The sequence below is a fragment of the Protopterus annectens genome, chromosome 3.part0 (assembly GCF_019279795.1).
Source record: "Protopterus annectens isolate FY-2018-M chromosome 3.part0, PAN1.0, whole genome shotgun sequence".
In the NCBI taxonomy this organism is placed as follows: Eukaryota; Metazoa; Chordata; order Ceratodontiformes; family Protopteridae; genus Protopterus; species Protopterus annectens.
The window spans coordinates 1,887,339,107-1,887,364,929 of record NC_056731.1 but is presented as its reverse complement, the minus strand read 5'-3'; the positions used below and the strand labels follow the sequence as shown (position 1 = coordinate 1,887,364,929).

Sequence of the window (25,823 nt, the reverse complement as noted above, 5' to 3'; positions counted from 1 at the left end):
TGTTTCACTGTTGCAGTCATCACTGTAGGGTTCTTCCTGCCGGCAGGCAGCCCTCGGTCAGCCAGAATAACAAAGTCTGGGTCCGGCGTCGGCTGTTCAGTCATCCTCCCTGACGTCAGAGCGCCAGGGGTACAAAGCTCCCAGCCGATGCCATGTTCTCCAGTCTTTCTTGCTGTGCTGTGGAAGCAGTTCGCAAGTGCCGGTCGGCTGACTCCTGATATTTTTGGTGCTTCATTCCGAAGACTTTCTTCTTCTCAAAGCTAAGGTCCCCGTTGGGGAAACTTTTTTCTTGCTCCAGTCCGATGTCAGAAAAAGTTAATAATTGTATTTCATGTGGGAAGCAAATACCTCATAAGGATTTCCACTCCTACTGTATTCCTTGTCTGGGCCCTGACCACGACGTAGCTAGTTGTCGGTTTTGTGCTAGATTTAATCAACGTACTATTAAGCGGAGATACGATTTTGCTTTTCTCTACTTTGGCAGGCGATTTAATTACAATATGTCGTCGGACACGCTTCCGACTACCGGAGTTCACAAAAGACGCAAGGATAAGGATAGGCCTCCGAGGTCCAAATCAGACGACGGTTTACAAGCAGAGCCAGCTGCAGGTTCAGCCGTCGTCAGTGAGGCGCTTTCGCAGCCCCTGTCGTCGGCCATTTCAGAACCGCTTGCCGAAACGGACTCCCACGAGGAGCCAACTAGGCCTTTGAGTACTTCAGGTGCAGGACCTTCGGACAATGCTCCCTCGGATGGGTCCGGAGCCGCTGTGCAGGTACCGGCTTCCGAGGGGGTTTTCAGGCCTACGCAGCTACAGATAAAGGCAAAGACAAAGGCAAAGACTCCTTCTAAAACAAAGACTCCAGCCCAGGCCTCCTCTGATCCGGGACCTAAATCACAAAAACAAATGCTAAAAATGGCAGAGGACTTATTAACTATGATCAGGGGTTCACATCCCCCTCCAGACAAAAGGCCAAGACAAGAATTGGACTACGAATCCTCTGATCAGGCTTCTATCTCTTCACTGTCTTCCTCTGAACAGGATTATACTTTCCCTCCTTATGAGGATTCTGATGCTGAGGAATCCATTCCTTCTGCTTCTCCCCCTGAGGATTTTTCTTTTGGGGAAACTTTACATGACATGAGGGAACATTTTCACTAGGAAGGACGGGAGTACTCTGAATCTAAGAGAAGGCTTAGGGATTTCCTTCTTCTTCCCCAACACAGACCCCTGGCTATTCCTCCTATTTTGGATATTGTGGATGATGTCTTTTCTGAGGCAAATTTAACTCCTGACTCCTTTCCTCCAGCACCTGCAAAGCCTGATAGATATTACAGAGTCCCTGACTCCCACCAGTTTCTTTATAAAAATCCTACTGCTGATCCATAAACCATTTCTCAGGTTCCTAAGGGTGTTAAGGCCACCTCTGCTAAGAACCCTATTCCATCAGATAAGGATTCTAGAGCTTTGGAGAGATGGGGCAAAAATGTGTACACTTCTGCTACTTTATCCATTAGGGCTTTAAATTGTCAATTTCATATGCTAAAATATCAACAATTTCTTCTGTCTGTTATGAAACAAAAGCTAGGTACCATTTCTGCATGTGCAGATAATAAGGAATTACACGATTTGATGCATGCTACTGAACAGGTGGGGAAACATACCTTGCACTGTGGTTTTGATGCTTTGGGGGCGTCATGCAGGGCGGCTGCCACTGGCTCGGTCATGATCAAGGCTTGTTAAAAAGGAACAGAATTTGCCTGATCAGAAAGCAAAGTTACTGGATGCTCCTGTTCAACATAATGTTTTGTTTGGGTCTAAGGCTGAAGAGGTGATAAAGAAAATGGAGGATAAGGCAAAATTCATGCAAACAGTTAAGGATTTCTTACAAGTTCAGCCCCCAAGATTTAGCAGAAATTGGCCAACTAAAAATTGGTCCTTTCCCAGCTCGGACAGGCCTCAGAGGGGTAGATATAGGCGCCCCAGAGGGAGGGATCAAGCACAGACCTCTTATAGACCTAGACAGTGGAGTGCTTCCACCCCCAGGGGTGAAGAGGACAGACCTCAATCTTACAGGAAACAGGCTCAATGACTCCCCCTGCACGGCTCCAGGAACCTCTCTTCTGGAAGTCCCTCTAGGAGGAAAACTCTCTCTTTTTCACCGAAATTGGACTTACATAACCCAAGACAAGTGGGTCCTGGATGTAGTTTCAAGAGGTTACAAATTCCACTTTCATACCTTGCCAAGACCAAACGGATGGCCAGATCTACCAAAAACACCAATGGGCAGAGGCATTAAACCAGGTGGGATCCCTCATGGCTATGAGGGCCATAGAACCGGTTCCACTATCAGAGACGGGGCAAGGCTTTTACTCAAGACTCTTTCTAGTTCCCAGAAAACAAAATTCTTGGAGACCCATCCTGGATCTGTCAGTCTTAAATACTTTCCTGGAGATACCAAAGTTCAAGATGCTCACTCTACAGCAGCTCCTGCCAATGTTGAGCAAAAATGCATGGATGGTGACATTGGATTTAAAGGAGGCTTACCTACACATTCCTATCAGACAGGAGTGCAGAAGATACCTCAGGTTCAAGGCAGGCTCAACACACTACCAATTCTCTGTGCTGCCCTTTGGCTTGTCTACTGCGCCCAGGGTCTTCACCAAGTGCCTGGCACCAGTGGTAGTTTACTGCAGACTCAAGGGAATTTAAATTTACCCTTATCTGGACGACTGCCTTATTCAAGCAGACAGCAAGGATGTCTTACTTCAGCACCTGGAATTTGTTCAAAATCTACTCAAGTACCTGGGATTCACTGTGAACATAAAAAAGTCAAATTTGACACCCACACAACAGATAACTTTCCTGGGTGCTCTTTTAAACACAACAACCCAGATGGCATTCCTGACATCCGAAAAACAACTTCAGCTGGCTTCAACTTTCAAAACCCTGGCATTAATGTCTCAGCTAACTGCAAGGAAATTCCTGCAGGCTTTGGGTTACATGGCCTCCTGCATCCTTCTCATTCCAAATGCAAGACTGCATATGAGAATGATACAATGGTACCTAAAAAGCGCATGGTCCCAGCATTGCCACAGTCTAGACACACAGATTGCTGTCTTGCCTTGCCTGCAAAAGGAATTCCATTGGTGGGCCATGGCATGCCTTCAAAACAAAGGGAAAGCCTTCAGTCTGCCTCCAGCCTACCAAGTGTTAACCACGGATGCCTCGGATTACGCATGGGGAGCCCACCTGCAGGGGAAAGGCCTGCAAGGTTTTTGGACAGAGGATCAGAAGCACCTACATATCAATCTAAAAGAGATGTTAGCTGTGTAGAATGCCCTCTTGGCTTTCAGGGATCTTTTACAGCCAGGGCAACTACTGATACGGACAGACAACACCACAGTTATGTGGTACATAAACAAGCAAGGGGGTTCACACTCCTACCCCCTTTGCAGACTAGCCATGACTCTATGGAACACAGCACTAGCTTGCAAAGTGGACCTACAAGCTCAGTTCCTGCCAGGGAAGCTAAATACTCTGGCAGACAGCCTGAACAGGAACCTGTCAGACCCACACGAGTGGATGCTAGACACCCGAATATTCAAGATGATTACAGAAGCCTGGGGCTGCCCGGACATAGATCTATTTGCATCTCCCCTCAACTACCAGTTACAGACTTTTTGCACAAGGACATATCACAAGCTAGCATGGAAAGTGGATGCTCTCTCATTCAGTTGGAGGAACCTCTCGGGGTATGCCTTTCCTCCTCTACCTCTTCTTCCACGGGTGTTATTAAAGATAAAACAGGACAAACCCAAGATGATTTTATTAGCCCCAAATTGGCCTCGACAGTTTTGGTACTCAACACTGATGAATCTATCCCAGGAGCCTCCTTGGATTCTACCTCAGATTCAAAATCTTCTGTCCCAACACCAGGGCCAGGTTCTGCACTCTCATATCAAAACTCTCAGCCTGGCAGCCTGGCGTATTCAGGGTCTATGATTAATCCTACCCTTTCCAAACAGGTCATGGATGTTATCTTAGAAGCCAGACGGCCTAGCACTAGAAAATTTATGAAAGTAAATGGAACAGATTTTCCACCTGGATGCATGCTCAGGATTCAGATCCTCTCATTCCTAATATTCCATTGATTTTACAATACCTGACAGACATGTTACATAAGGGTTTATCCTTTTCCTCCATAAAAATACATGCCTCAGCTATCTCTGCACATTACAATACAGATCCTCCAATTTTTTCACATCCACTTCTGAAACAATATCTCAGAGGAGCAAAGAATTTAAGGCCCCCTAGGACACTGCCCATACCTGCCTGGGACCTCAACTATATTCTGGAAAAACTTACTCTGCCTCCTTTTGAGCCTGCTGCCACATCTGATATAAAGTATTTATCATGGAAGACCGCTATCCTACTGGCTCTGACTTCAGCCAGGAGAGTCTCGGAGTTACAAGAACTCATGGCTGTTGAACCTTACATTATTTTTCGTCAAGACAGGGTATCTTTAAGGACTAACCCTACTTTCATGCCTAAAGTGGTTTCTAAGGTGACTTTAAACCAAACTATTCACCTGCCAACTTTTTTCCCCAATCCACAAAATAAGGGGGAGAGGATCTTGCATTCTTTGGACGTGCACAGGCAGCTTCGTTTTTACCTGGACAGAACCAAGGATATCAGAAAAACAGAACAACTGTTTGTTTCTTATGCAGCAAAGTCCAAGGCAAGGCTATTTAAAAACAGACCATTTCTAAATGGATTGCTCATGGAATCAGATTTTGTTACTCTCATCATGGAAAGCAAATCCCAGGAAAAATCAGGACTCACTCCACCAGAGCTGCTGCCACCTCTGCTGCTTTTCTTAGGGGAGTACCTACCAAAGATATTTTGGAAGCGGCAACTTGGAGTTCAGTGCATACTTTCTCTAATCACTATAACATACCTCTTTATTCTAAGTCTTGCAAGGCCTTACAGCCGCCTCTTCTACTCAATAACCTCCACCCTTTATCTCAGCTTTGGGATTCAACCCTACAGTGATGACTGCAACAGTGAAACACGATGAACATAGTACAGTTGTGTACACTTACCATAAATGTAGATGTTCGAGTGTCTTCACTGTTGCAGTCTGGGTTACCCACCCCCTGTCCCCTCTTCTTTCATTAGTGTGGTTCCCTGCTTCACTCTTCTTCTGGGGTGTATTTGCTACAGGGTATGGGGTTTGTTGTACCTTACTTTTAGCCTTTACTTTTGGGCACCTGACATCTGGGGCAAGAAAAACTGGAGAACATGGCGTCGGCTGGGAGCTTTGTACCCCTGGCGCTCTGATGTTAGGGAGGATGACTGAACAGACGATGCCGGACCCAGACTTTGGGATTCTGGCTGACCGAGGGGTGACTGCCGGCAGGAAGAACCCTACAGTGATGACTGCAACAGTGAAGACACTCAAACATCTACATTTATGGTAAGTGTACACAACTGTACTTTTCCTATGTATACTGCTGTTTGTACTGTTGGAGCTTTTCCCTGGGCTTCCACTGAAAACGGTTTCTTCTGACCCAGACGGACCATCTCGGTAAACAAATGTCAAGTAAATGAACAAATAAATAAAATTTGTCTTTTCACAACACTAACACAAGAAAGAAAAATGTGTACAATGGTATATAATTGCATATACCACAATGAAAGTGTATGGCAGTTTAAAAAGGAAGTAAAACCTGACTTCATAAATGTGTGCAGTGTTACAAGGTGAATGCGTTTTGGAGATGCTCAGCTAGGTCAAAGGTTATTTCCTTATTAGGACTGTCACATACTAAATCCCTCCCCGAACAAAGGTGTCTTCTAAAATTTTAATCATAGGAAAATCCACAAGAAATACTGTCTGGAATGTATGTAAAGCAGACACACATTGTTAACTGACATTGAGTTACTGCAGTTTGGTCACTGGACTTGTCAACTGAAGTATACTCTTAGGAGACACGGTTCAACTTTTAATCATTCAATGACGGACTCTGAGAATTTGTTCCGATTTTGAAATCCAGACAATAACAGCATGGATCATCTCTTTAGTTAACTTTAGTGATTACACAGTTTATATCTAGGGTTTTCTGAATGTTACCTATCTGTTTAAAAGCTTATTTTCTGCAAGTTCTGTACTGTTTCATATTTATTTGTAATACAAATGTCTTAACCTATTCATTTCAAGTAAAACAGTATAGCTTAACTTTAAATGTTTGTGACTGATGGTTTATTTATTGGTTTAAGAGTTAGAGAGTTTTTGTACTTCCAACTGTGTTGTGTCCATTCTTTCTTTTAACAAAAAACATCTCAATTAAATTATCACATATGACACAGGCAATCTTACATTTATACAGATGAAAAACAAACACTGACACCACTTTTGTTGCAAACATTATGCATCACAGACACCAATAAAACAACTGTAGATGCAGCTGTTTAATTTAATTGTTTGGCTGCCCACTAAAGTGTGCTAGCCTCCTAAGCATTTTTTAGTCAGGTGAAGCACTTCTATATTATACAAAGTACTGGTGAATCTGGGAATATTGAGGCAATGTTACAATTGCCTCCATGTACCTGACAACCCTCTCCTCCTCCCACAAACTCAAACTCAGGACTGGCAAAACCAGACAGGAGGAGAAGTTAACCACACACACCATAAACCCTGAACAAGGAGTCACAGTAAGCTGCCTGTGTTGAGCTAGGAATCCGCCATATAACACAAGCACTCAGGTCACTCCACAGCATGAGCAGTCAAGAATGATGCCACAACAGAGACAAAAATGATCAGTTTTATAATTGACTTAATTAATTGTCATTGTCATTCTAAGGGGATCTCGTGTCTCTGGGCTGGCAGTAGCCCGACAAACCACATTGCTGCCGCAAGGGATGGCTTGCACCTGTCACCGTCTAAATCTTAAGATGCCGCCCTCTAAGCCCTCCTCAGTATGGACCAAAAAACTGACCGCGGACAAAACCAGGGGGGGTGTATCCATATTCATCAAGGATACCCACACCTCCAGGCCTGAAGACACTGTATAAGTATAAATCTCTCCAAACACCCATCATATTGGGTGACTTCAACTACCCAAACATAGACTGGAACATTAACAAGCCCCAATACCCTAGCCAAAGGTTCCTGGAGTTCATAAACAAAATGCTATGGAACAACTTGTCACCATTCCCACAAAGAGGTGAAAATATACTAGACCTGATCATCACAAACATGGGTATCCTCATTGGTGAGATCAGACCATAAACTAATCTCACTCCAAATCCACATCCCCCCTTCCCAAAAAAGACCACACCACAGTGAACTCTCAAAGCCAACTTCACACTTCTTAAGACTGGTGTGGTATCCTTCAATCCTTACAAATGCTTTCTCTGAGCACCTCCAGGATTGCATGGATCAAGCAATCCCAATTAAAATCAGACAATCATAAGGCCTTCTTTAGCTATGTTAGAAACTCCTCTCCCCCAAAAGGAGAAATATCTATCTTAACAGTCCTGCAAAAAAAAGCTATGGGATCATAATGGAACTCATAAATATAAAGACATAGGGGACCTACAGACATGAGGGCAGATGCCTCTTTGAACTGGTCGACTTTTTTTGAAACAGTCACCAAGGCCATTGATGAAGTTACCAAGGTGACACAATCCATTAAGCACAGAGAGGTTATATCAGGGACAGGGGGACCCAAGTTGAAGTAAACTTTCTTTTTTTTGACTCACATTGCCAAAGTGGTTAGGAGGACCTTCTACATTGCCCACCTGATTATAGCACACACACTCTGGCTAGGCTTATAAATGCCCTAGGGCAGATAGCCTAGTATTAACCTATGAACATTATACACTACTTATAATCTAAAAAGTCGTCAGTTAGGCAGTTAAGTCAGTTCATTAAATCCTGACTTTTTAAACCTTGTTCCTTCTCTGCATATATTGTTCCCACAATTCCCATTTCTTCCTATGTAATTTGCTCTTTCCCTTTTCTAAAGATCCCAATTCCAGTGGTTTTACCTCTGTTACTATAGTCACTACTTCTAGTAAAGTTGGTTTAGACTTTTAGCTCCATTTTCTAGTAACTGCTTTGTGGCAGCCACCATAATTAGACTCAACAAGGCTTTACTATGTTTAGGCAAATCCAATTCTGCATCATAGCTCAAAAAAATCATCGCCCTAGTCAATCCAATCTGCTTACCCAGCATCCCCGATAAAACGGTCCTTTGGGAATATTTAAAGTGTGCTAACTCATTAAACTCCCAAAACATATGTTCCCAACCACCTCTTTCTTCCCAGTCACACCTCCAACATTTGCTATCCACCTGAGGAAAAATTCTTAGTCTACTTGGGGTATAAAAGTACTGAAGTAAACCTTTCAGGCAAAGATCCTAAAATCTTCTAGACTTCGTTGCATATTTGGGAGACATGCATATATCCCACGATTATCTCTTTGTGAATTACTTATCCAATCTCTCTTCCCAATCCTTCTTAAGCCCCTCTGATTGATTCTTATAGCTATCATGCAATACTTTACATGCTGTACTAATTACACCATTTTTTAACGGCAGCTTCTTTTACAGATTCTGTTACAAACTCTACCTGTGCTGGTCTTTCATTTAAGACCTCCGTGTTTCTTTCTCTTTGCCTATACTCTAACATGAATATTTGATAGAGAAGGCAATCTCCAACCTAGTTATTTGCTCCCAGCACTTTGGTTCCTTTGCTAGTTTTCTCTAACAAATTCCAGCTGCCTCTTGCCTATTGTCTGTATCCCTAACTGCAGTCATCCCTATTGGCAGAATCTCTTTTATCCATTCCTGTGCTGGCTTAGTTCTTAAAATACTCCCTGCTATGTTATGAATATGATATTCTGTATAACTGTTGTCGTTCTCCTTAAGAGTCTGCATCCAAAATCCTAGTCTCTCCTTGTTTCTTGAGCTTCCTCCTGTATCATAATCATCCCTTTACACTTTGAATTATAGTATTCTGCTTGTGCTACGTATAACAGTCTTAACTGCATTGCTCTCAAATACCCCTCAGACTGGGTAATCCTAGTCCACCTTCTGTTGGAAGAATCAGCTTATCCCACTTGACCTTTGCCATCTTCCCCTCCCAGATAAAATCCTTTAGCTCTTTAATTGCTATCTACAACTTCTCCTCTGGTTGATAAAAATATGCCTGACCTGTGTATAAGAGTAAAGGGACTAAAAACATTTTAATTGCTTGTATCTTACTATCCATATAATAAAGCCTCCAGTTTCTTAATTTTTGTATTATCTTCTGTTTAGTCTCCTTAGCTGACACAACAGAGTCATTTTTATCCATACTCCTAAATACTTCATTTTATCATGTCCCCATAAATATGGATATTGTTGGACCAATTCACGTGTGAGTACATAATTTACCACTATTGCCTTTGTTTTAGCTTCATTAATTTTCTACTCTGAAAAGATATGAAACTGTCTTAAAATGTTCCACAAAACTGTAATTTCCTTTTCTGGTACTGTCATGTAAAAAATAAAATCATCTGATGTGGCAGCACAGTGGTGCAGTGTTTACCGTTGTCACCTCACAGCAAAAGGTTCTCTGTTTTGGTTCTCGGCTGGGGTGCCTTCTGCCCAGAGTTTGCATGTTCACCCTGCATTCATGTGGGTTTGCTCCAGGTAGTCTGGTTTCCTCCCACATTATAAAGATACACATCTGGACTGTTTCTTCCAGGGCCTTTGGTGAAAATAGGCTCTGTCCTAGTTGGACTTTCCCAGTCAACAAATGTTAAATAAATAAAGAAAATGTTGCGTTCATTCTTGAAAAGTGAATCAAAGTCAACTGCAACAATTTAAACATTTAAAGGTTAGCTTAATTTAAAGGAAAAAAGTAAGCTGTATTCCTGTATTGTTAACATTGAGTAACTGGTGGCAGTGATACCATAACCTTGATAAAGGGATTCTTGCACTGTAAAATAACCATTTACCCCTCCCCTCGCCATTCTAGAAAACACTGTGAGAGTGTGGGAGCAAACTAATTTCTCTCATATTTTAATTACTGATAAAAATGCCTTGAAATACGCTGTGCTCAGTCCACAGAGGGTGAAATTCTGAGGAGCCACTGACTGTAACTCTGACCTGTAGCTGTAGTGTATAAAGCTCACTTGGGTGAGGCAGGACTTGACTATTACCCAGGGCGGCAGTTCCTTTTTATTGTACACTCTTAAAGCTAACTGTCATTTGTATATTAACTAACACCAGTGGTGAGATTCAACCCACACCCCTTATTGCTGCTTCTGTCTAGTATATTTTTTGCTGGTAATGGTGTGGTACGAAAATCTAGTAGTCCATGACCACCACATATTAAATGGTGGCAACAATGGCATTGTGTAAACTGCTTTGTAATGCCTGTTTTGTCACTAAAAAGTGTGCATACCATTGCAGTCACAAGGTAAATAAAAAGCAGCATGTCTTGGACAGCAGTTATTTTATGTTTTAGTCAGAGAAATTAGGAAAGGGTAAAAATCAGCTCTGTGGAGAATGGAAAAGTACCAGTATCACAGTTGACTAAGGAGTACAAAATGAAGGGAATTTCATCTGCTGACTGTATCCAAGAAGGAAACGATAGTCAGCCTGATGTGCATCTGAAACACAACCTACTGAAACTGCAGACAGGTACTGCCTGTTAACCATAAAGCATACAGCAAAGTCATGCAACCCATCTCTTATAACCTGAAAATATAAACTTAAAAACAACTACAGCTAAAACATCACAAAGCAGGAGACAGAATGAAACAACTTCAGCTGCAAAAAGAGTAAGACCAGAAAGAATTACAGCAAGTAAGACAGAAACGCACTCAACCACCAGAACACAGCACAAACCACAGGACACACAGCTCACTTCCACAGTGTGCCCCTCAACCTACGCCCCTAAGGCTAAACACCTTGTCCAATACACTAATCATAGGTGACTCAATAGTAAGGCACATACATTTCTCACTCACTAGGTTGAATAAGGAGAAGGTAACACTCAGCTGTCTATGAGGTACCTGAATCCGACACAACACATGTACTCAGGTCACTCCACAACAAGTACAAGTATGACTCTCTCATTGTTCATGTGGGTGTGAATGACCTGAGACACACCTCCCTGGACTACATGAAAAGAGACATGGTGGAGCTCTCGGATTATGTGGCCTAGGCAGGTATGACACTAGCCCTGAGCAGTATCCTATGTTGCCCAGAATGACACCGCAGTACAAACAAAAAATGATTGATTTCAACAACTGGCAAAGTTTCTGGTGTCATTCTAAGGGGATCCAGTACCTGCTTGGAATGACATGATTGACAGACTTCAACGCTTTGCCAGAGATAGCCTGCATCTGTCACTCCAGGGTTTCCAGGTACTGGCTAAGGCTCTTGCCACCTCTATAGTGCAATTTTTTAGGCAGTGTTCCAAAAACCAAATTATCACTGTAACAGCTATAAATAAATGCAATCTGAGGATCAAGCTGCTCAACGCTAGAAGTCTAAATCTCAAGATGCACTCACGTGAAGCACTCAAAATGGAGAACATCGAAATTTGTACTGTAACAGAGACCTGGTTTAAAGAGGCAGAAAGCACCCCTGCACTACCAGGCTAAAATTCATTCCATACCTTTCGGCCCCAAAACATGGACTGATACTCCAAAGGCGGTAGTGTTTCCATATTCATAAAGGATTTGCACACCTCCAGACTAGTAGCCAGGCATAATGTATCTGAGATACTTCAGGTACAACTAACATTGGGTAAGATGGCAATCCAGGTCATAGCCTGCTATAGGTCCCCCCAACCATGTCCCTAAACTCTCACTCCATGTTCCTAAGCACTCTGGAATCAATCAAGGTCCAACCTAACACTTTCTTACTAGGAGACTTCAACTACCCTTCCATCAACTGGGAAAACTACTGAAGCACCAACACACTGGCCCAATGCTTCCTGGAATTTATCAATCCCAATGCCCTGGACCAGCTCATTCTGACCCCCACTAGAGGGAACAACATCCTTGACCTGGTTATTACTAACATGGGCGACCACTGCTCTACACCAATAGTCAATCCCTCCCTGGTCAAATCCGACCATAAACTATCACGGAAATCCACATTTCACCCCCCCAAAGGTAACCACCTTGAAAAACTTATCCAAAGCTGACTTTGGACTCCTAAAAACAGAGGTGGCTAACTTCATGGCACCCATGCCAATGGAAAATACTGCCGAGTCATACACCAATGCACTGTACCAACATGTACACAAATGCATGGAACTAGCCATACCAAACAGAACCAAGAAGCTCTCCTCCAAAAAAAAGAAAGCCAATCTAGTGGTCCCCTGCCATTAATAAACTGTACAACAGAAGGAAGAAACTGTTGCAGGAAAAAGGTGAAGTCCCAAGACTGGAAAAACTGCCTTATTAGCCTCAACAAAAAGTTGAGATCCCTCATCAAATCCTCTAAAGCCAGCTATGAAGGCAGAATTGAGGCAGACACTGAAAACAATCACAAAGCCTTCTATAGCTATATAAAAAACCTCCACGGCAATACCCAGATTTGCTCCGATACTGCACAATGGTACCTCCTATACTCAGTCAACAGATACTGATACAGATACTAACCAGTCATGAGGAAAGTTCCACAGGGATCAGTCCTATGTCCTCTCCTGTTCGGCATTTACTTCTCAGAAGTCCAGGCCAACACAAAGGGACTCTGGCTGACCAAGTTCGCAATGACTGCAAGCTGGGAACCATTAATAACTCCCCAAGTGATGCAGGCATCCTACAAAAAGGCCTCACTGAGACCAATGACTGGTGTCGAAACAGTGGCCTTAAGCTTAACGCCAAAAAATGCGTCATCATCCCCTTTGGTAAAAACTCAGTTCCCACTAATTACCACATCAATGAGCCAACTGAACACTGAAGGGGTTATAAGAGATCTGAGGACGCAGGTTGACAGCAACCTCTTCTTCGACCACCTCATTGCCACTGTACAGAAAGAATGAGGTCATCATCTGAAACTCTACTCTTCCCTCATTAGACCAATCATCGAGTATAATGCCCTATTTGGCATGTACCTCACTAGACACCTGAAACAGCTGGACAGGCCACAGAAGTACCTCAGGAAGAGGATCATAGGCATTAAACACATGTCCTACACGGATAGACTCAAAAGACTCCAGCTATTCTCTGTTTCATATCGCCTACTTAGAGGTAATCTCTGCTTGACTTACAAAGCCATGTCTGACCCACAGCTCTGTTAGAAATGCTACATCTAAAGAAATTCCAATCCCTCCACACCACATGCTCCAAAGACCTCAATCTCATTGCCACAATCAACAGAACATTCTGGAGGGACAGGTTCCTCACCCAGAGACTGCCCATGCTCTGGAATAGACTTCCCTTACATGTCAAGCAGAGCACCTCACTGACCCTCTTCAACAGAAATCTTGATGAATGGATGGGTAATAGAATGTTCACCCTGGGGATCACACCAGTGACTCTACTGGATAGAGGCACTGGGAAATAACGTCTTTCGGCACGATGCCAGGGCACTTCTATAGGCTCCAGGGCAATTAACCTAGTACACACCTATAAATCTATGAGCAAAAACTAAGAAAGGTTTAAAAAAAAGAGAGAGAGAGAGATAAAGAGAAATGCAGCAATGTCAGAATCAAACTGTTTCATTCATGTAGAGGGAGGTTACTTTTGAGAGCTTTATAAGGGCATAAGAAAGGGTTTGTAATCACCAAAGGTAAGGTTTTAACTCCTCTCCTCATAGATAAGGAATACATGCACTCAGCTAACTGATGTGGATTGTTGTAATTATGCCAAAGTCAAAAGCATTTTCTCTTAATGTTTTAGTTTATTTTATAAGCTTACAGAAAAAAATATGTGAGCAGAGAGGAACAGCAGATGGCAGTATGAATGATTATACTGAACAAACAGGCACTTACTGTTCTAGATGGGTAAATGGATGTGAAGTCACTACTTCTGTAACAGCTGGAGACTTTATGCTAAGGGAGTAGATACTTCGCTTGAGGAGATGAGAATCTGGCTAGCAGACTGTGAATGTAAAACTGCTGGATGACCTCTCTATCCAGCTATGCAGAAATGCACAAGAAAGGTTACCTAAAAACTACACTTGGTTATATGGGAACCCATCAGACAATCTAAACTTCACAGCAGGTCATGCATACAAGAGTTAAATGCTGTCTCAAGTTCAAGACAAGGTCTTGGAATAAAATGCTTTGAGTGTAGCCAGGTGAGGCATATATGGTTTAAACATCCAGAGTGACAGATTAGAGAATAAAAGCCACACAAGGGAGAAAACAAGGAAGCAACATAGTAGTGGTAGATATTACAAGGCTAGTACCCTGTTCTGACAGAGGGTAAAAAATATTGTTAAGAGGGATAGTGCATTACATACAACTGTTAAGCCTTTAGTTATTACAGAAAGAACACTACCTACCCAGGCAGTCCATTGCACTTTGGACCATGGGTGGGACCCTTTTGAGGTACCATTGGCAAGTGTTCTTTTGAAATGGGAAGACATGTGGTAACAAGCACATGGGAGTGACTGACAACACTCCAACTGATATAAATGTATACTTTGATAACATAGTACGATGTGTACATTCAATTACATACAGCCACTCATGAGAGGTACAGAGATTAGATTCAGTGTCCTCCAGAGGCTAATTTGACCACTTCAGGAAAAGAACTAGGAGGTAGCAAAAAGCATGAAATAAAGCCACAGTTGTTAGAAGGTCCTGGGCGTCTTCCACAGGGAGTTACTTCAAGGGAAAAATGACTAATAGCATCATAGCGACAAGTCTAAATCTAAGACAAAGTTGATTAAAAGTACTGGCTTTTCATGAGACTGAGAGTTGGGGGTACTATATAGAGAAAATTCAATAAGCACTGTTCTCAGACCTCACTTTGCAAATATTAATGCAGGTAGCCAAGGAAGCTCCTGATCTTCAAAGGCAGGGAGAGTCAATATACTGAAACAAACAAAGTTATGAACTCACCATAAAGAATAGCTGTGTAAAATCCTACCATAACCATAGATGTCCTTCTCTTCCATGTTGCAGTATTCACAACCTTTGGGTTATCCTCTGCTTTGCTACCCGGACGTCCTGCTGGTATACTGGTATACAAAAGCTTTAGTCACTGCAAGGTACATGGGATATCTGACGTAGGCCGTAGGGTGTGTGGGCCATAAAAAGATGTCTGCACATACCTTTCCTCAGAAATGAACGCCCCAGTCCCAAGAAATCTGCACAGGTCCTGTGTCATCCAAAAGGGCATTTAGATATATATATATATATATATATATATATATATATATATGGAGTATGAGCAGGCCTGGAAGGAGGCAGCTGCTTCCTGGAGCTCATTTTGCACCTAGAATGAGGGGTAGGAGCAGAATGCGTCTTGATGAATTGTGTCTTGGGATAACTCCTATAGAATTTAGGGATTGGAGATACAAACAAATGTTTTAAGTCTTAGGTTCATAGGTGTTTACTAGGTTAACGACCACAAGGGCCTTTTTAAGCCTAGCCATGCATCCCAAATCTCTGACAAGTTCTGATACCCTTGCTAAGTGCAAGCATGGGCCTGGGATGTGAACCATTTACAGGTTACTTGTGTCCATTAAAGAAATAGGTGCCAAACCAGGGATGGATTTCTGGTTTCCTATCCATTTGTCAAGTTGAACCTGAATTGGGTTAGGGAGGAACTCTGCTTCACATGGATGGGGAGCCTGTTCCATAGAAGGAGTAGTCTCTGTGATGCATATCTATCACTCCAGCAGGTCTTATTTATATCACAGACAGGGTTTAAATCTTCAGAATGGTTAATTCTGATGTTGTTTGTTTTATGGATATGCAGGAGGTCCATCAGAGTGAGGTCTGATGATGCCCTTTATGCCAGGCATAGATCTCGCCTCAAAAGCCTGTAGGAGGCAGAATACAGGGATAGGGCCTTGAGGCATTCTGCATAGGACATATTACTTACACCCTGTTTTCTTTTACTGAGGAACCTTTGTGGACGTTCCAATTGTTGGATATGCCTGGTTATGTACATACCAAAGGGGGCATTGTACTCAATGATAGGTCTGATGAATGCCGAATACAGTAGAACAATGAATTCTTTGGACTTAGATGCCATACCTTTGTTTATAAGTTGTGTAACATTGAATGATTTCCTCATCACTGTAGGCACGTCACGTGGTGATCAAAGGCTAGATTACTATCTATGTGCCCTTAAGTCCCTGACTACTGGGTCAGCTCTAAGGTTGTGTTGTCAATATGACAGTTACCAGGGATGGATGACTTTCGAAAGGATACTATTATGCATTTCTTGGTATTTAGTTTTAGTCCATGGCTCTGACACCAGTTATTTGTCTGTGTCAGACCCTCCTGGAGAACATTTGTGTCAGTGTGAGATTCAATGACAGCTCCTAATTTGCAATCATCTGCAAATTTTGTCAGCCAGAGACCACTGATATTGGCCTTGACTTCTGAGAAGTAAATGCCAAAAAGGAGTGGTCCAAGAACTGATCCCTGAGGGACTCAACTTGCGACTGACCTCTTTGTAAAGGTGAACTCCCCAATTTTAACTTCCTGGGTCCTATCTGTGAGCCAGTTGGCTATCCACTGGGTGGCATACCGGTTTGTAACTAACCTCTTGAGTTTAACAATGCCCGTGTGGGATATTGTGTCAAATGCCTTGGCCAGGTCAAAGTAGGCAGTGTGAACAATTTTGCCCTCATCCATTGCTTTGGTGACCTTCTCAAAGAAGTTCACCAGGTTGAGTAGGCATGATCTGCCCTTAACAAAACCAAACTGGGTTGGGTCCAGTGTCTGGCAGTTTACTACATCTCCGTTGATCATCTCTATGATAATTCTTTCCATGGCTTTACAAATACGACTAGTGAGACTTGTGGGTCTGTAGTTTCCAGGGTGTGTAGATGACCCACCTTTGTGCAGACGGATGACTGCTTCCTTTCTCCACTCATGAGGCATGAAGCCGGTTTGGAGGCTACAGTTAAACAGCAATTCCAGAGGCTTTGATAGGTCATGTTTCATACTATTTAGAAGGCATCCTGGGATATTGTCTGGGCCCACTGATGCAGTGTTCTTGGTCTTAGAGAGAGCATTTAGGACCATTTTCCTAGTGATAGTATGGAGAGTAATATCTGATGATATTTCCTGAGGGAAGGTTGAAGGGGAGAGAGGAGTAAAGTTGGAGATGAATTTATCAGCCAGGAGGGTTTGCTATATCTTCTGGCTCAGTACAGGTGGCTCCATTTACAATGAGCTCTTCACACAATTATGTGTTGCCTCTTGTAATTCTTTCCCCTTTTGCTGAAGGGTCTTGAAAAGCTCTGCCATTTAAGTCCCAAAAAGGGAAGAATTGTTCAGGGGTGCATTCAGACATTTAGCCCTGATATCATCAGGTAGGGGCTGGAGTTTCAGCCAAGAATATCTTCTATGCACAGAGACAGAAGATGCAGATCTGGCCGAGGGCTCTGCAGCACTGCATCTGATCGAGTGTCTTGTAACTTGAGTGGACAAGGAGATGAGGTTAGACATCTGAACCTTAGAAGATAAGTCTGGGAGATCAGCCAAAAGTTTGGAAACCTGACTCAAAATGGCCAGGGTGTACTTAGATGTGTGTCTGGTAGTCAACGCCCCTAAAAGCCAAATTGACAGAAGTGTACACTTTTTTGCCAATGCGTTCAATAGTCTTAATGTCCTCATCAGTGGGAAGAACAGAGGTGGAGGGAAGTAATCTGGAGGGTTTGTCTGCAGAGACTGAAACAGTGCCAGGGTCTACAACAGGGCATTTAATCAGAAATTTGCCCCCTTCTGGTACTTTCTAAAACCTGTCAGGCCTTCCAGGGGCTGGTGGTTGGGATTCAGGGTTTTGAGAGGCTGCATTGAAGGTGTCCAAAAAAGCTGGTAAGACTGGAGGGATGGCAGAAGGTGAGGGGGTGTCCATTTGTAAGAGTTCATAATACCTTTTTTTGTCCTCAGACATTTCAGAGGAATCCCATTTAAAAAACTCTCTTATTTTAGAGATGGTTTCACCAAAGTTGAGGTCCTCTCCAGGGGAGTCTGCCTCAGCAGAGTCTTCCTCGGAGAAGGCATACCCAAGAGGGGAAGGCATCTGATAGGCACAGAAAAAAAAGAGTCCTCTGAAGAGGAATTAGAAAAGTCCTTGGCTTCAAGCAGAAGAATATCTTCAGTCTGAGGCCTGGGACTGATAAGTGGAAGGACAGCTGGAGGAGAAGCATGCATAGAAGACCTAAGGGCCATGAAGGTATTACATAAGCTTTGAGAGAAGGTTTGCCAGTCAGACAGGCTTTCTGAAGAAGGAGAGACATGTTTTGTCTTTTGTTTCCTTTTTAAGGAAGAGGTAGGCCTGGAGGGCACAGGGCTTAAGGAGGGCCTGGGTTCAGACTGTTCTGAAGCAGTGGAAGAATTGGTATGGACATCCATTGCGAGTCGAAATTTCCTCTCGCCATCGGTGCCCGATGTCTGCAAAACCTCCACGGATATGCTTTCACCCCTAGTTTCTGCGGCATCCCGAATGGTACCCACTATACCTAACTCGGCTAGTTACGTATGTTCCTCCGGGCGAATGTCACCCACAGGGGGCACATCGGGTGGAGGAGGTGCAGCAGTAGATTCAGGCCTGGAAACTTTGGGCTTCATTTTTGGTGGCTGGACAATCTGGCCAGACTGCCCTTCCATTGCCAGAGCCAGGTGTTTAAGCCGATGGTTTTCTAAGTAGATGCTTAGGGTGTGCAGATGGCTGAGGAGAGTCTTAGGTATGAAGGCTTGACAAATCATGCAGGTTATATGATTGTGGTTGGGCCCTAATCAGAAAAGACAGAGGTCATGGGCATCCTTATGGGGGATCCGACATCCGCACCTACACTTTCCTTTCCTGGGATGACATGAACCTAAGCAGGCATGGAGTGACCCAAAAAGAGAAGAAAATGGCCCCAATGAGGTACTTATCTTAAATACGAAGATCTGACAGCAGAGATGGTAGTTACAGCTGATGCTTGACTGGCGGCAGAGAAGTTCTGAGGAAAGGTACATGCAGACATCACTTTTATGGCCCAAGCACCCTACGGCCAATGTCAAACATCCCACATACCTTGCAGTGACTAAAGCTTTTGTATACTGGTCAGACGTTCAGGTAGCAAAGCAGAGGATAAACCAAATGTTGTGAATACTGCAACATGGGAATAGAAGGACATTGATCCATCTGTGTTGTCCATTTCACTCTACCTCAACAAATGGGTTTGGATTCGACTGTCAGACTCGGCCGCTTTTTACAGCTTGTGGATGCTGAAAACTCTCATGCTGCTCCTTACCCATAATGCCCTAGTCCTCCACCATACTTCACATCTTCTTTGCCGACCTTTTTGTTTACTAGAAACTAAGGAACAATCATTATATGAGAAACAAATATCTGGAGCTCAAAGGCAGGAAAAAGAAGTTATGTACCTACCATAACTTTCCATGTTAGTTGTCTTCATCTCGCCTTTTTTTTTGTTGGTTGGGATCGGAGCTGATCCTCGGCTCCAACTCGGCCATCTTCAATAGCTCGAGAGCTGTTTACTGACTCGAGGCTACCCCTTATCCCATGATGCCTAGCGATAGCTACCCAGATCTCGTTTGAAATAGCTAACTCCAGATATAGCAAGAGAAAAACAAGTCCAAAACAAATAGGTTGACTATACCTGCCATACTCTCTAAGTCAGTAGAGGAAACAAACCAGAGAACACCCAGCCAGTGAAATAAGAACTCCTCTCGGTCCAATAGGACAGGGTGACGGAGAATGGGATGCAAGAAAGAAGGCGAGATGAAGACAACTAACATGGAACGTTATGGTAGGTACATAACTTCTTTATGTTAAGTTGTCTATCTCGCCTTCATTCTTGCTGGTTGGGACAGCGTCCCTAGCACCTAATATCCTGGGTGGCTCATTGGAACAGACTCTTCAGAACAGTGAAACCAAAGTCAGCTCTGTTCCTGGAGATCATATCCAGCTTGTAATGAGAAATAAAGGTATGAGGATTTGCCCACGTAGCAGCTGCACAGATAGAATCCATGGGCAACCTAGACTGGAAGGCCCTAGTAGAATATCCTTTCGGTTTGATAGGTAACTCTTTGTTCCTTAACTGATAAATGAAAGTAATAGTGTGAGACAACCACCTGGATAAGGTCACCTTAGAAACTGGGAGACCTTGTTTGCCTAAGGCATAAGAAAGGAATAGCTGGTCAGACTTCCTTATTTCCTTAGTTCTGTGCAGGTAAAAACGCAATTGTCTATGAACGTCCAATTGGTGTAATTTGTACTCTGCCTTGTTGGTGCGATTAGGGAAATACACAGGAAGGTCTATAGATTGGTTTAAATTATTTTCTGAGCAGACTTTAGGAAGAAAAGAAGGATTAGTCCTCAGAGCAACCCTGTCCTTATGAAAAACCAAGTATGGAGGACGAACACATAGCGCCTGAAGTTCGGAGACGCGTCTGGCTGAAGTAATAGCTACCAGAAAGAGTGTCTTCCAAGATAAAAACTTAATGGAGCAGGACGCTGCTGGTTCAAAAGGGGGCAGAATTAAGGAAGTTAGGACCAAATTAAGGTCCCAAGGAGGAGGGGGATCTCTCACTGGAGGCCTAAGGAGAGTCGTCCCTCTCAAAAAAGCTTTACAGAGTTTATGAGACATAATAACAGAATTTGACAACCCAACATGAAAGTTAGAAATGGCCACTAATTGAACCCTGATCGTAGCAGAAGCGGACCAGGAATGAAAAAGTTGTGCTAGGAATTCCAGAATTTCGTGGACTGGGGCTGAAAAGGGATCTACGTTCCTAGCCTCTGCCCAACAAGAAAAACGTTTCCATTTACTAGCATAAGTTTTCCTGGTTGTGGACTTGTGAGAGGAGACAATAATCTCACGTACAGCTGGGGAATTGTTGGGAAGCCTGGCTAAGGTAGGAAGTGGAGCAATCAAGCTGTGAGCTGGAGAGTTTGGAGGGATTGATGCAACCCGCCTGACTGATGAAATCAGTAGATCTGGAATCGAGTCCAGGGCTGATCGAGACGGTAATGGTGCAGGAAAGGGAACCATATCTGTCGAGGCCAGTAGGGGGCAATGAGGATCATTTTGCAACCCAACGATATTGCTTTCTGTATGAGTTTCTGTATCAGGGGAAACAGAGGAAAGGCATAAAGAAGTCCCTGAGGCCAATCGTGGACTAGAGCGTCTCTGGGTGTGTGAACTGGAAGCGGAAGAAGGGAGAAGTAGTTGCTGCATTTGCTGTTGAAGGGGGTGGCAAAAAAGATCACAGCAAGGCTGTCCCCATTTGCAGAAGATAAGATCCGCAACTTCCTGAGTCAGAGACCACTTGTGAAGCATGAGGACAGCTCTGCTGAGCCTGTCCGCTATGACGTTGGACCTCCCAGGGATGTGCTTCGCAATCAGAAAACATTGGGAGAAAATCACCCACTGTCACAGTCTGAGTGCTTCTCAACACAAGGGGTAGGATCTGGTTCCACCCTGCTTGTTGATGTACCACATGACTGACATATTGTCTGTTTGAATTGCAATGGTCCCAGAAGGAAGAGAGTCCTGAAGGGCTTGCAACACTAGGAGCAAGGCTCTCATTTCTAGAACGTTTATGTGCAGATGGTACTCGTGAGGTTACCAAGTGCCTTGGACTGTCCTGCCCAGATAATGCCCCCCCACCCTATCAGGGAGGCATCTGTGGTCACTGTGGCTACCGGAGGGGGCTGAATGAAGGGTCTGCCCTGAGTCACTAGTGAGGAGACCATCCACCATGAAAGGTGCCTTTTGTATGCTTCTGTAATCATGATCATGTGAGACATGGGCAGCTCTTGGAAAGACCTCTGTGTGAACAGAAGCCACTGAAGGATCCTCATATGAAAGCGGGCCAGTGGGATTAGAAGAATGGCTGCTGCCATGGAACCCAGAGTTTGAAGGACGAACCTGACTTGGATCCTTTTGCTATGCATTAGAATCTGTACTTGCTGACGAATTGTAGACACCCTTTCTAGCGGTAGTCTTGCAAACATGTTCCTTGTGTCTAAGTCTGCTCCTATGTAAGTGACAGACTGACAGGGCAACAAGGCAGATTTTTCGAAATTTATTGTAATGCCTAGCTGGAAGCAGATTGTGATTGTGTAGTCCCTGGCTTGTAGGAGTTGATGCCTGGTAGTAGCAGTGAAGAGCCAGTCATCTAGATATGGAAACACCTGGAATCCTCGACATCTCAGGTGAGCCGTGTCCACTGCCATACATTTGGTGAACACCCTGGGGGCTGTGGTGAGACCAAAGGGCAGAGCTCTGAACTGATAATGACTGGCTCCCAGCTGGAAGCGAAGAAATCTCCTGGAGCGCCTGTCCATCTTGATATGGTAGTACGCTTCCAGAAGATCTATCAAGCACATCCAATTGTCCTGACCCAGAAAGGGTAGAATGGACTGTAGCGTGACCATCCGAAACTTTGTTCTTTGTACTGACCTGTTTAGTCTGCTGAGACCCAGAATCGGTCTCCAGTCCCGTCTTTTTTGGTACCAAAAAGAACCTTGAGTAAGGTCCGGATCCGTGCTGGTCTGCCGGGACTTCCTGGATGACTCTTTTTTTCTAGCAGTTTTGAAACTTCTATTACTGCTTGGTCCTACAGATTGGGTGTAACATCTGGAAGGGATTTCTTTGATGGTAAGGGGGGTTGATGGAAGGGAATTTTGTAACCTCTGGATATGATGGACCGTACCCATTTGTCTTGCGTTAAATTTTGCCAGGCTTTTTGGTACAGTGAAAGTCTTCCCCCGACTGCCTCCAGAGGTGAGCAGCCGGGCAACCCTTCAGGGATGCTGAAAGGGCTTATCAGAGAAAGATTCTCTGTTGCCCTGTTTCTGCGGACCTCCTCTGCCATGAGGGCGGTGTCTGTTATTATGGTTTCCCCCTGCGCCTCTGGAGGAAAAATCGCTACGTGTGTCAGGCAAGGCTCCCTGGGATTTTCGGAACCACATCTTGCCACTCTTCTGTCCTTTGGGGTAAGGTCTAGAGGGAGTGGAAAAATGGACTCCCATGGAGAGAGTCTTGCCTTCTTGCTCACACCTAGTCAAAGTGTCTTTCACCTGTGGTCCAAAAAGAAAGATACCATCAAAGGGGGTGTTGGTGAAAGATGCTCAAAGGGGTTCCGCAAAGTTACACAGTCGCATCCACGCATGCCTCCTTGGGGCCACACCCGTACCTGCGGCTCTACTCGCACCGTCAGCTGCATAGGAAATGAGCCTCATGGAGGAGTTAACTACAGAATTAAGCGTCGCCAGGTGGGAAGCTACTTTAGCTTGAGCTCCCTCAGCTGATGGATCTTGAAGGGTATCTCCGAGCTCTTTAAGGAGATCCCTCTCAAGCCGGTTAAATGACATAAGTAGTTCAGTGACCTCATAGAGAAGGTCGCTGAAGTGAACATTCGCTTCCCGTATCTGTCCATCGTCCTAGACTCCTTGTTAGGAGGATGGACAGATGAAGAGGTCTCTGCTAACTCTTTTTTGGTAGCTGCTGCTACCACACCATGGCATCAACAGGAACACCTTTAGTAAGGAATTGCTTATCCTGGGGTGCTGTGATGAATTTACCAGGTCTCCTCGGAGTTGGTTCCACTGTATCCGGAGCTGACCAAGCCTTTCGAGCCACCACTGCCATAAGTGGATCGAAAGGTGGAGAAACCCAGGAGGTGGAAGGTCGGGAACTGAAAGCATCCAGAAATACAGACTCATCCTCGGTAGGGGCTAGGGGATTCCAGTTCCCCCTCTGCTTAAGCATTTCTGGGATGTCAAAGAAGAAAATATCTTCAGAGGGGGATCTCGAGGACCCTTCCGAATCATTTAAGTCTGTATCAGAAGTGACAGGACTCGGGGGGAGTCAATGTGCTTCCTCTTGCACTTCTTCTTACAAGGGGGCTCCTCTGAATGATCACGGGAGGCCTCGGAAGAAGAGGAAACACCCAATGGTGTGTCCTGGAGCATCGGTTCCCTATGCTTGGGGCCTGGAGGAGGAGCAGAGGTTGGCACAGGCACTACAGGGGACAGAGCCGGTGGGGCTGATAGTGGAGCTGACTCAGTGGCCAGCACACTCCTCATGACATCAAAGGCATCACTGCCACGATGCAGAGAAAGCTCCGGTTCCGAGGAAATAGGAATCTTTCTCCGCACCGAGGGAGACTGCTCCGAGGTCGATGTAGGAGCCGAGCTCACCTGCGCCGAAGCTCCGAGAGGGAGAACGGGGTCGGACAAGGGTCTGATGCCACTCGCCCCCTCGGAGCCGACAAGGGAGCCCCAGCACCCAGATCCCTCGACGGACGGCACCACCGAGGGGATCAGAGCCGACGTCGGAACCGAAGGAGATAGAGTTATCGGAGCCGACGGTTCCACTACTCGAACCCCAATGAACTCCGGCTCCAAACTCATTGGAGTCGGAGGAGGAACATCGAGAGAAGTGGACGGAGCCGACACCTGTTGAGGAGGGCTGGACAACATCTTGGCAAGTGCCTGCGACTTTAGCAACCTACTGACCACTCTCTCTACATTGTGATCTGACAGCCTAGAGGATCGAGAGGAGTGAGAGGATCGGTGACTACGCTCGCTCTGAAGTAAAGGAGACCGAGGAGCCGAATGCACAGATTCTAGTGAAGGGGACCTCAGCCTCTTGTGGTTCCGCGATGGCTCCAATGTCTCTGATGGAGCCGATGGGGAGATTGTCTTGTCGGTGCCAGCCGGAACCAAAGTGGAAGGTAAAATCTGAACCGAAGACTGCTCCGAACTTGGAGCCGACGGCTTGGTGGGTTTAGGGGATTTCACAGGCTGAGAGCTCTTGGCCGGTGAATCCTGGGGTTTTAAAAGACCCCTAAGAATAAGCTTATTCTTACACTCCTGCAGGACTCTTGGACTAAAGGCATGGCAGATAGAACAAGAGTCCTGCAGGTGCACAGCGCCTAAACAATAGATGCAAGAAGTGTGCCCATCTGTCAGAGACATTTTCTGACAGCATGAGTCACACTTCTTGAACTCAGAAACCTTGGATTCCTTTGACATCTTTAAAGAAGGAAAACAACAATTATAACAACTACCAGAAGCAATATACAGTCTACACAAAAAACACACTCTACTATAAGACTATAGCTAAAGGTTTTTTTTTTTTTTTTTTTTTTTTTTTGTAAATAGGAAAGCCTCTAACTTAAATGGCTAGCCTATGGGAGAAAGGTCGAAGGAAAGCCTCTAACTTAAACAGCTAACCTGACAAGAAGAGGTAGGGGGTGGGGGTGGGGGAGAACTCTCTAAGTTAAACGAGTTCTACAAGAAAAAGAAGGGATACTACAACTAAACACTAACTATCACAAAACAAGACTAACGTTAATAAAAAAACACTAAAAGTGTTGAATTCCAGAGTAAGAAAGTTATACAAAAAACTTTATACGAGCCTGAGCCAGAAAAATGACACCTCGCAGCTGAAGCGGCAAACAAGATCTGGGTAGCTATCGCTGGGCATCATGGGATAAGGGGTAGCCTCGAGCTAGTAAACAGCTCTCGAGCTATTGAAGATGGCAGAGTCAGAGCCGAGGATAGTCTCCGATCCCAACCAGCAAGAACGAAGGTGAGATAGACAACTTAACATCACTGGTTCCCTTAGCATCTTCTCATTCTTCCAGTCACAAACA

General features: G+C 44.4%; 1 protein-coding gene across 1 annotated transcript in view; it reads right to left on the bottom strand.

Annotated features, from left to right (window-relative positions):
• CASD1 (CAS1 domain containing 1) overlaps positions 1–25,823 on the bottom strand; it is a 1,910,820-nt gene that overhangs the window by 739,601 nt on the left and 1,145,396 nt on the right. The gene's annotated exons all lie outside the window — the stretch shown is intronic.